The sequence below is a fragment of the Lygodium microphyllum genome, chromosome 18 (genome assembly GCF_053477565.2).
Source record: "Lygodium microphyllum isolate KBCC chromosome 18, Lygodium_microphyllum_v1.1.10, whole genome shotgun sequence".
Classification (NCBI taxonomy): domain Eukaryota; kingdom Viridiplantae; phylum Streptophyta; class Polypodiopsida; order Schizaeales; family Lygodiaceae; genus Lygodium; species Lygodium microphyllum.
This window is the reverse complement of record NC_141152.1, coordinates 117,291,087-117,303,655: the sequence shown is the minus strand read 5'-3', so window position 1 is coordinate 117,303,655 and position 12,569 is coordinate 117,291,087. Positions and strand designations below refer to the sequence as shown.

General features: G+C 39.6%; 1 protein-coding gene across 5 annotated transcripts in view; it reads right to left on the bottom strand.

The window, feature by feature from the left end:
* LOC148021291 (hydrolase family protein / HAD-superfamily protein) overlaps window positions 1–12,569 on the bottom strand; it is a 163,880-nt gene that overhangs the window by 130,728 nt on the left and 20,583 nt on the right. The gene's annotated exons all lie outside the window — the stretch shown is intronic.

Genomic DNA, 12,569 nt, shown 5'->3' with positions numbered 1-12,569 from the left:
ATGGACCAGCAGCCCCCCCCCCCTCTCTTTTTTTTTTCGTAAAAGGTAATTGTATTAATTACGGAAAAAAGGTACAAGTTTACATGATTACAAGATACACGAGGGCTCTAAGCCAACGTGTGTAAAATCCCAATACTAAGCCACAAAAAAGTTACACAAGTCATTGCAAAGACCCAGAGGACCAGCAGCCCCCCCCCCTCTCTCTCTCTCTCTCTCTCTCTCTCTCAGCTTGCCAACACTAAGTGGTTCTCCACCAGCCCCAAAAACGTTTTTCTCAATTGCATAGGTATTTGTGCCAAGTGGCAACTTTCTGATCCCATTTTCCAACAATTTTCAGCCATTGAGTTAATTTTCAAAATTAATTAATTCTCAAAACTAATATCATGCCCTTTTGACCCTGCCAAAAATTAAATGTGCCAATCCATAAATAAATTAGCTAGGCCATTTGCAACCTGAAGTGGTCCCCAACCTCAATTGATCCTAGTACTGACATCAATTAATTGATTAATGCTAGTCCATAGTGTCACCACTTACACTTGATGAACAAATAATTGTCTTAGGGTCAAAACTAACACCAACTGACAACCAAAACCCACTTGGCATAACTTGTTCCAACTTTTTGCCTTTGACATCCACTAACTCCTCAGGGTCCTTGTCCATTAACCATGAAATAACTACCATGTGCACCACATGTGCTTTAAAACCTTGCACATTTGATTTTTTTACTAATCAAATGTGACTAGCAAGATTAAAGCATTTCAAAAATGTCATGTCCCTATGATAGACATCCCTCGTGAAATCTAATCGTCTTCAATTTCACTGCATTGTGCCAAAGCGAAGGCATACTACACTAGAACTTCCATAAGGCATCACAATCACACATTGGCCATTGCTGTCTAACCATGCCATGTGCCCAAAACTTGCTAAGAATTTCCAACCAACAAAAACATGACAAAAATTTAAAAAACAATCCAAAACTATTGCTAGAAACCCATTGGATGCATCCATAACTCATGCCTCTCAATTGTTCTGACTTCACAACCATAGTAAAGCATAAACTCAGCATAAACCATGGATGAAACTATCAATGGCATTCACCAACATGCTACTGTCCATGGAACCAACTATAAACCATTGAAAACTGAGCATAATTTGATCATAAACTGATCTGAAGATTGCTCATTAACTACTGCAAATGTGATCCCAAATTGATCACAAAGTGAATGCAAAAACTGATGCAAAAACTAATCCAAAAGTGACCGTAATCTAATGTCTGGCTGAGCAAAACTGAGCTGAAATTGATCAAAAATTGATTCCCAAACTGATGCAAAACTCAATGCAAACTAATGCAAATGTATAGTTTCAATGCCCGTGTGAAACTCATACTCATCTGTATATATCTCACACTCTCTAGTACACTGAGTAGTGACCTCGTGGTAGACATACTGTCAGTACAGTACCTTGGATGCAAACTGAATACATCCAAGATTCACTACTTGCAAGAGCTTTCCATAACTGGAAGAGTGGAAGTGCTACCTTCCCCCTAAGCACCAAGCATTGCTCTGGACCCCTGCTCTGAACCTAACTAAGTCCCAGCTGAAAGGCATCTAGGTAAAGCAAAAACAATTGCGGATGGTCTCCCAAGTCATCCCCTTCCATCCACTTTGCATCCATTGGTGAATAATACTAAAACTTCACCAAATATCTCCTAGAAACTTTACCTCTGACTTTCTTTCCTTATGTGTCAAATTCTACTCGGTTACCAAGATCTCATCCCACTCCTCAACCTCAACCTGACTTTCAATGGATACATCCTCTGGCACATCACCATGAAGAGGCCTCAACAAACTGATATGAAAGACATTGTGTATCCGCCAATGTGGAGGTAATTTCTGCCGATATGCCACATCGTTGATCTTCTCCAACACTCGAAAGATTCACAGTATCTCATACTCAACTTCAGATACAACCTCTCTCTTTCTTTCATCTTTTTCAACCTTACATTTTCAAAATGCAACAATACATAATCACACTCTACAAATTGCAAAACACATCTATGGCAATCAGCTACCTACATTTTCTTTTTCTATGATCTTTGAAGTGCATACTTTATCTTTGCATATGCTACATTCAAGCTTTCCACATAGCAATCAACCTCAAAGACCTTATCTTTAGTCTGCAAAATAGGTGGTACTTTCTTGCTACCCTCAACCACTTCAAATAGAGCTTTGCCAATGGAACTATGCATCGTATTATCATTTGTAAATTCAACCAATGGTAAATACTGCTCCCACTGTGTCTTGTGGTCTAATACATAGCACCTCAAAAGATCCAACACTATGGAATTAGCCTCTTTGGACTAGCCATATATCTGCAAATGGAAGAATGATGAGAATTTCAGCATGGTACCTATATTCTCAAACAATTACTTCCAAAATAAACTAGTCATCCAAGGATCTCGATCACTAATAATCGATTGTGACATACCATGTTGCCTATCATGCTTAACCTTCTGACATATGATGCATGTCCTAACAAACTGCTCTACATTATGTCTCAAAGCTGGCCAATAAAAGAAATGTTTCACTACCTTGATTGTGGCATCAATACCTCTACGTCTTACATACGCCTCATTCTTTGAGTAGACAATCATATCATCAAAGAAAGTGCCCATAAATCCTCTATGTGGCTTGAAGATGCAATCCATTATCTGTCTTAGGCACATCCTCCAATCTAACGCATATCTGATGATACCCACTTTTCAAATCTATACGTCTAAATATGGTTGTCTCCTGTAATCTATCCATAATATCATGGATCCGAGGGATTGAAAACTGATTCTTTACCTGATTTTGTTCAAGGCACGATAGTCAATACACATACACCATAAACCGTCCTTTTTCTGCACCAAAAGCACTTAAAAGCAAAACGGTGGAAGAGCTCGGCTGAATCAGCCCTTTTTCTAAGGGCTCATTCACCTAACTCACAATCTCCTCCTACTAGGCTACACGGACTCTATATTAGAATTTGCCAATAATATGGGCAGTGCCCAATTTTTTAGTCTTTAGTTCTTAGTGTGAACACAACTAAAGTTATAAGTTGTGTCACCACCCTTAGAGTTAGAGTTAGAGTCAATTAACTCTAGTTGAGTTAGGGCTAGGTCTATCTTAGACCTATCTTGTACCTTTCATTCTCATTCTTTCCATTCAGCAAGTACAGGTGACTTGATAACTCTAGAAATGGGCCCCCTATTGTCATTGTCTTAGGATGTAACTAGCTGAAGCAATTAGGCAAGATCACATTGCAGTTCTCTCAGTTGTACATGGAGCTTATGAGTGATAGACTAGTGCATCTAGAGGGAGTTCAACGTAAATCAGATTTTTAGCTTATCACCACTAAGCAATTCAAGAAAGAGAACAAGAAGCAATCTCAAATCTTTGTACTACATCTCAATAAGGAAACCACAAATCAGCCCAAGAATTCAGTAAGGGATACAACCCTAAAAGCTCTATTGAAGGAATACAAAGCCTTGTTTCAAGTATCCACAACTCTTCCTCCAAAAAAAGCAATAAATCATTCCTATTGATTGAAAGCCCAGTTCAAAGGTTGTCAACAATCCTCCTTAGAGGCTTTGGAAGTGTGAAAGAAAAGAAGTGGCCAGGCATATTAAAGACTTGTTGGAGATGGGATTCATAGAGCCTAGTTCTTTACCATACGCCTCTAGTGTTATAGTTAAGAAGAAAAATAGTACTTTCTACATGTGAATAGATTACAAGGATTTAAATTGCATTACCATCAAGAACAGGTACCCTATCCCATGAGTCGATAATCTATTGGATGAGCTTAAGGGTGCTAAGTTCTTCACAAACATAAACTTGAGATCGGGCTATCATCAAATCAAGATGAGAGGGGGTGAGATTAAGACAGCTTTTTGGACTAATAGAGAGGGCTCTATCACGTCCTTGTTATGCCATTTAGGTTGACAAATGCTCCAACCACCTTTCAGAGTCTTGTGAACAAGAAACTTCGGCCATTCCTTTTCAAGTTTATGTTAGTCTTCTCCGATGATATCTTCATTTATAGTAAATCGTTGGAGAATCATCTATCCCACATAAGAAAGATGTTTGATGTTTTCACAAAGCATAGACTCTTTGCCAAGGAGACCAAATGTGCACTTATCCAATGTAAAGTGGAGTACTTGGGACACATTATAAGTGAAGAAGGAATTAAGATTGACCCAAACAAAATACAATGTGTTCGAGATTGGCCAGCACCTGCCAATACCACTTGCCTTCATGGATTTCTTGGTCTATCTTCTTTTTATCGAAGATTTATTAGGCACACTATGACTATTGCAACACCTCTAACAAACCGGCTAAAGAAGAAAGCATTTTTTTGGAATACCACAACTAGTTGCAGTTTCAATTAGTTGAAGAAATTACTCACTTCAACCCCTCTTTTGATCTGCCCTAATTTCTCAAGAATTTATTATTCAGTGTGACAACAGTGGACATGACATAGGTGCAATTATACTTCAAGGCAAATGGAGTCATTGCTTTTTGAAAGTCACTGAGTTGGGTAACAAAGAAATGAAAATGAATATATATGACTAGGAGATGTTGGCTATCCTTCATGCAATAAAGAAATTGCACCGATATCTTTATGGCAACCAATTCAAAGTGAAGAGCGACCATAAAGTTCTCGAGTACTTCCTTGCACTGTCCAACCTTAATCCAAAGCAAAAAAGATGGGTGGTTACTCTATAGAATTATGATTTTGATATTATAGACAGACAAAGATAACACTAGCTAATTCTCTCTCAAGAATGTGGGCTTCTAAAGTGTCTTCCATAAGTGAACTTCATAATTATAGTAGGGTCTAATGGAGAAAAATTCCCATTTTCAGCTTAAGAATGGTCTCGTATGGTTTCATGGCAAGATTACTATTCTCTGTAGTTCCTCATTCAAGTAAAAGATCATGGAGAAAATGCATTCCTCACCAATACTTAGTCACTTAGGCATTTTCAAAACCTATGATAAAGTTTCTAAAAGCTTTCATTGGATGGGCTTATGGAGGGATGTAAAAGACTTTGTATCACCATGTATTCCACGCCAACAAAACAAAGATAGCACTCATAAGCCAGTAGGTCGACTATGGCCATTGCCTATTCCTAAGGGTAAATGGACACATACAAATTGACTTGCCTCCAACCAAGAAAGTGTAAAATAGTATCTATGTGGTGGTAAATAGATTGACAAAAGCAGCTCACTTTATCCCTGTAAATAGATGTTCAAATTGTTGAGGCTACCTCAAGTCATCATTCATGATCGTGACTCCAAGTTCATGAGTAACTTTTGGCAAGTAGTTTTCAATTCTATGGGGACTAAATTGGCTCTTTCCATAACATATTATCCCTAAATTGATGGCCAAACCAAGTGTGTCAACAAATGACCTAAGACTTATCTTCATCACTACTATCAAAATATGCAACATGCATAGGATGCTTGGCTTCATCTAGCTGAGTTTTCTTACAATAATATCACACATGCGAGTACTAGAGTTTTCCTTTTTGAGACTCAGCATGGTTACAAGGTGCTCCTTCCAACAATCATATGAAATTACTATTAAAGAAACATCTGAGGGACATGAAGTCATTGATGTTGTACCCCCGGACCCGAACCTATTGTTTTAGCATCTGATGTGACGGTCAAGGACAACACCGAAGAAAACCATGTTGAGACACTTTTTTGAAAAAATGGATGTTCACAAGATATTTGTTTGTCAAATACATGTGAAAAACATCTCCTAAGTTATCCATAACATTTAGTAACATTGTATTCAACAAAAAGATCAACCTTCAAGAAAAGAAGGAGTTGGAAAGAATGTAGGCCCTACTTCACTAATGTAAAGTGAACCTTAGGAAGGCTATCACCACAATGGGAAATGAACTTGATGATTAAATTAAACTTTACAAAGATTTTAATCTAAAATAAACTTTAATTTTGGTACCTCTGGCTCTTGCCATGGTGACCATTGCACTGGCAATGAAGGATTTGGTACTAGGGGATGCAATGGACAAGTATATGGCCATGTGGTACATGGCTAAGGCTAAAGGAACAAGGAGCAATGTGAAACTTTCATTAAATTGAAAGTTTGCACCTTAGAATTGAGTTACATTGAAAGTACTGCCTAGTACATTATCGTGTTGTTGCTAGTCCACCCTATGAAACGTCTTTACTTACCTTCGAGATGAAGGAACCGAATAAAATTTAGGCTAGTTGCGTAGAAAAATAAAGTCTTCATTGCGGAAGCTATGTACAGAAAGGAAATGTCCTTCTAGACCAAGTGTTTATGCTTACGCTTGAAGCACACATTGTACCATGAGCATGAGATTGATGGTGGTTTGTGCACTTTGAGGCACAAAAACAGCTTGGAGTGGAGGCACTCTTATGTGTGTAAAAGTAATATGCAAAGTATCCAATTGCTTAACTCTACTTGAGAGCTTTATTTTTAAGTTACTTACTCCCTAAGAATAACTTTTGCTTGAGAGCCGCTTATTTCCAAGTGCTTATTGGAGGTGATTAAAAAAAGAAAAGGAAGGTAAAAAGCATGGTAAAGGGAAAGGCAAACTTTACGAGCCTACATGGAGGGAAAGAAAAGTGTTGATTGCAGGAGGTGCTGATTACGGAGGGTGTAGAACCTATTTGAGAGGCGGCATGTCATCATCTTTGCCATCATGAGCAATATATGCTACTACTAGAAGAAGCACCATGGTTGTATGTGCAAAGAACCCAGAGGCAAGTTGTGACATTAATGTGACATTAAAAGTGATATTTAATGTAACGTTAAGGTCACAAATATTGAATGTGACATTAATGTGACATTTATATTTGTGACCTTAACGTTACATTAAATATCACTTTTAATGTCACATTAATGTCACACAAGTACCATGTGCTATTGACTATAGGTCGAATGGACCGGTTGAATAGGCAGCGTGTTTAATGGTGATATATCGATTACTTCAAATGATGATGCAAGACTATTAATCATGATTGGAGTTTGTGACATACTTGCGTGTCAAGGAGTGCGTCTACAACCGATCAGAGAAGAGGAAGCAAGAGCATACAGACGCTCATCCAATGTAAAGATAGCTCCTCAGTATTCAAGCTTTCCAACTGCTTTAGCAATTCAATCTAGTTCATAAATATGGGAGCATGAGTCCAAGAATCAAAGCTTGGCAGAAAGTTCCCTAATTAGCACACACAGCTCCTTCCATTGTGTTTTCCTACAATTTCTCACCCGTACACAAGTTGGCCTTGGCGCTCTGAGTTCCAAGCAAGCCAACGGTCATGATTTGCTAGAGTTAAAGACAAGAGGAGGAAACAAACAAGAAGAAGTGAAGATGATGGCGGCCTAGCTGACAATGCTAGTAGTACTGATGGGAGTAGAGTCTAGCATGAAATGTGTTGAAACAAGGACGATTGCAATACTATCAAAGCTACAGTCTCTACCAGCATTGGAGGTGCTAGAAGCACAAAGCTATTCAAGTGCATAATTGAAAGAGGATGTGGATGGTTCTTCTTCTATAGCATCATCATCAAATGATAGGCAAAACCAAAGGATTCCTCATACCCAACATTTTGTAGCTATCTTGAAGCCAAGCTTTGTCACAGTATCTGACATCATCATTGAGCTCACACAATTTGATCCACTTTAATGTGCCATAGTCATATGGTTTAGGGTGGTCTTGAAGATGTTATCATGATTTGAGATGTTGTCCATGAGAGAATATCCAAAGTCTTATATTCGACACTCTCTACTACCTTATCAAATTCCATGTCCTCTTATGATCTAACTCTTAAGTTCCTTCAATCTCCACACCTTTAAGTCCTCCAAAAGCTATTGTGATTCCTAAAGGCTCAATTCAAGCTTCACAGCTTCTCCTTTGCATCATGTACTTAAAGCTTTGTGGATTTTTCGCATTTGTGCTATGCTGTTGTAAGGGATCCACCTTTGAGATAGAAAATAAGGTTTCTTCCAGCTTGTGACGGCGGTCCTGATCCTTTGCGGATTTGTGACTTTGACCCAAAAGCACTTCGACATCGAAGAAAAGCATTGATTGCCGGAGGTGCTGATTATAGAGGGTGTAGAACCGATTTGAGGGGTGGTACATCATCATCTTTGCCATCATGGGCAGTATATGCTACTACTAGAAGAAGCGCCATGGTTCTATGTGCAAAGAACCTAGAGGCAAGTACCATGTGCTATTGACTATAAGTCAAATGGACTAGTTGAATAGGCAGCATGTTTGATGGTAATGTATCGATTACTTCAGAGGATGGTACAGGATTGTTAATCGTGATTGGATTTTGTGACATGCATGCGTGTCTAGGAGTGCGTCTGCAACCAATTGGGGAAGAGGAAGCGCGAGCATACTGAGGGTCATCAAGTATAAAGATAGCTCCTCAAATATTCAAGCTTTCCAACTGCTTCAGCAATTCAATCTAGCTCATAAATATGGGAGCATGAGTCCAAGAATCAAAGCTTGGGAGAAAGTTCCCTAATCAGCACACAGAGCCGCTTCCATTGTGTTTTCCTCGAATTTCTCACACGTACACAAGTTGGCGATGGAGTCTAAGTTTCAGGGAAGCCAAGGGTCATGATTCGTTGCGGTTGAAGACAAGAGGAGGAGACATACAAGAAGAAGTGAAGATGATGGCCGAAGGTGCAGCTGACAATGCTAGTAGTACTGATGGGAGTAGAGTCTAGCATGAAATACATTGAAACAAGAACGACTACAGTACTATCAAAGCTATAGTCTCTGACAATGTTGGAGGTGGCAGAAGCGTGAAGCTATCGAGTGCATAATCGAAAGAGGATGTGAATGGTTCTTCTTCTATAGCATCATCATCATATAATAGGCAAAACCAAAGGATTCCTCATACCCAACATTTTGTAACTATCTTGAAGCCAAGCTTTGTCACAGTATCTGACATCATCATTGAGGTCACACAATTTGATCCACTTTAATGTGCAAGAGTCATATGGTTTAGGGTGGTCTTAAAGATGTTATCATGATTTGAGTTGCTGTCCATGAGAAAATATTCCCAAAGTCTTGTATTCGACACGCTCTACTACCTCATCAAATTCCATGTCCTCTTATGATCTAACTCTTAAGTTCCTTCAAGCTCCACGTCTTTAAGCCCACCAAAAGCTATTGTAATTCCTAAAGGCTCAATTCATGTGCTCCTCTAGCAAGCATAACTTCTTCTACATGTTCTCAGCTTCTCCTTCGTATCATGTACTTAAAGCTTTGTCGATTTTTCACATTTGTGCTATGCTATTGTTGTTAGCCTAGCCTATTTAGTATGTAAATTTGTCATCTCCTAGATGTAAGCTCCTGTCAAAGTCTAATGGAGACATTGGAGCTCGAACAAATTAATGTGCATTTCTATACATTTACTCCATTCTAGGCATATTTCCTGTGCATTTCCTCTGTCTATGAATTGGATTCCACCCCTTGACAGTGCCTACCTACTCCATGACTGCCTCAGATATTTTGTCATTATTTTTCCAATTTTTAATGTGTAGTCGGACTACATTTATTGCAATCATATCACCTATTTTAGCAGGTCGGCCAAATTTAGAGGCCTTTTTAGCAATCGGCCAGTTTTAGAGGTGTTTGCCTATGTATAGCCACAGCTATCATGAGGACATGTATTTTTGAAACCTCACTTAACATGTGGATTAATTTCTAATCCCATGATTAAGTAAATGTTGCACGTGTGAGGTGCAACTGTGGTGAAAGTAAATTTACGAGCCCAAAGAAATCATGGGATGTCAAAGGTAAAAGGTACTTAGTGGTATCTGGTGCCAGTTGTTGGCCTAGGTCATCCATTTGGCCATAAGTGTCAATTAGTCATACTAGAGAAGTGGTGTTTAATGGTACCTAACATTAGAGAAGTGGTGTTTAATGGTACCTAACACCAATCTGATGGTCAAAGATGGTGCAGAGACACTCGAGAATGGAACTTGCCTACCCAATTTAATTATTGGCCAGTCAGATTATTTTTCAAGGCACCAAAATCATTATTAGATTAATTTTCAGTATTTTAAAGGCTGAAAACTAATATTTAATTATGAAAAATGCTGGAAAAACCATTTTGAAGGTTGCCACTTGTGAAAATACCCATGCAAGATTGAAAAACGTCTTTAGAGGCTGGAGAGAGGCATTTTTAGTGTATTCAGCTTGCAAGAGAGAGGGAGGAGATGCTGTTGGTCTGATTTGCAGCCATTGGGGGACCTTCTAAGGCAACCAGGGGCAGGAGAAGACCAATCAACAACAAGTGACAGCATCTTTCTTAGCATCTACAAGCTGGTGGCAAAGCAGCAACTGCACTTGACTGATTTTCAATCATTCCTCACGACAAAACTCTGAATTTTCTCTCTCTACAGCTTTCCCTCTCATCTCCCAACCATTTCACAGCCTTGCTCTGAAGATCTCAGCATTTGGACCCTTGGAGGCTGAGAAATTGCAAATTTCTCTGCTGTAAACCCTAATTTACAGCAAAAATTAGGGTTTAGCAACAGCCTTGGGAAGCGTGCCAAAAATTGGAAGCTCCAAGGCTTGGATTCAACAAGGCTGAAGGTGAATTTCAGCTGAATTCAGGTGGAGGACTAGCCAACCATTGAATTTGGGGCATTTCCATCATCCATGAAGTGGGTGAAGGCCAATTAAGTGCCCGAATCAAGGGGCAAAATAGATTAAAGACTTGCTGGTCACTTTGGACAGCAAGGGGAGTTGAAATACCGGCGATAGTTATCTTACCAAGGGAGCCCAAGTGATCACCCCACAGAGACCAAGGCATCGAACCAAGGGTGCTCGTTGGTTTCCTAAGGGCCTACCAAGTCCTACAAAGGCAGATAGAGACAACAATGGACTTTTTTTTTTTTAAGTGTGTTGAAAATACATAAGTAATATAGGGACAGTGGCTGATTAAGTGACAGATAGAAAAAAATAAAGAGTTTTAAACCCAAGTCATTCACAAAACTAGCAAGCCAATCCCTCACACTGACTAGGATAAGTGCCTAAGGATGATAAAAGTGTGTGTGTACCAATCATGTGGTGAATATGTGGAGAGGTAAAAAAGATGATGGTAGGCTTAGCAAGACAAGCAAAGCAAGCAAGCAAGCAAGGGTAGGGAAACTGCCTTTAGGAGAACTGCCATATGTTATGCCACGAATATGATGGATCCTAAAGTCGACCACTCCAAAAGACCGAAGAGGAATAAATGCGCACAAATGCATATTTACATGAACAGAATGCCAATGCATGGAGTAATGCAAAAGGGAGATGCAAGATGGCATGCTCATGCAATATGCTATGCAAGGGTGCCACTTAGACAGTGTTCTCGCAGAAGAATTGTTCACTTGTCCAAGTGCCCTTTTACAATCATGTCATCCTGACACTGCGGATGAAGTTACAAATATCCATAATACAATACAAAAGAATAAATAAATGTAATGTCTAAAAACTATAAGCATCATCACTGTCACTATCAAGAGTAGAAGCCGCCCCCTCTCAAACTGGAAGGGAAAGCAAGAGGAAAGCAACCTCTCTCTATCAAGTGGAAGAAGTAGGGGAGGGTGTACCAAAGCCGATCCTGGGCAGCAAATATTGAAGAACCGGCCAGTTGACCACTTTGGTCAAAATGTCTACAAAATTATCTGATGAAGGCACAAACTCCAGGCGAATAGTGCCTAGCTCAACCTGCTCTCTGGAAAAGTAAAAATGGACTCCCACATGCCGCATCAATGGTGTGATGATCGGATTGCACTCTGGTTGTCTTAGTAGATAACTGTGGGAGAGACACAAGAAAAATGAAGTGCCACCAGTAAACTCCTCACATAGATAGCCTCGGTGGTGCCATCGAAGAGAGCCCGATACTCAGCCTCGGTCGTAGAAGCCGCCACCGTCTCTTGCTTATGGCTGGACCAAGAAATGGGAGCCGTGCCCAAGGTAAAGAGGTAATCGCCATGGGAACGCCGAGTATCAGGATCTCCTGCCCAATCAGAATCACTGTATCCCTGCAAACATAAACCAGAACTAGATGTCAAGCCATAAGAATAAGTACACTGCAAATAACGCAACACACGAAGACATGCAATCCAATGTGACATCCTAGTTGCTGTGAAATATTGACTAAGTATGCTAACTGAGTAAGCTAAATCTGGCCTAGTGTGAATTAACCAAAGAAGTTTTCCTACAACTGAGCGATAGGTATGGTCATCGAAGGGCTATCCTAGGGTATTGTTCGACAAGTGGACAGTAGGATCAAGAGGCATGGCCAATGGCTGTGTCTGATCCGTAGTGTACTGTTCCACTAGCTGAAATGTGTATTTCTGTTGTGACACAATAATACGACCCCCAGAACGAACTACCTCCATCCCCAAAAAATAGGACAACAAACCAAGGTCTGTCCTTTCAAATGTAGCTTTAAACTTAGCCTTAATTTCCGTTATGGCAACAGAATCTAAACCTGTGATAAGTAAGTCATCAACGTATA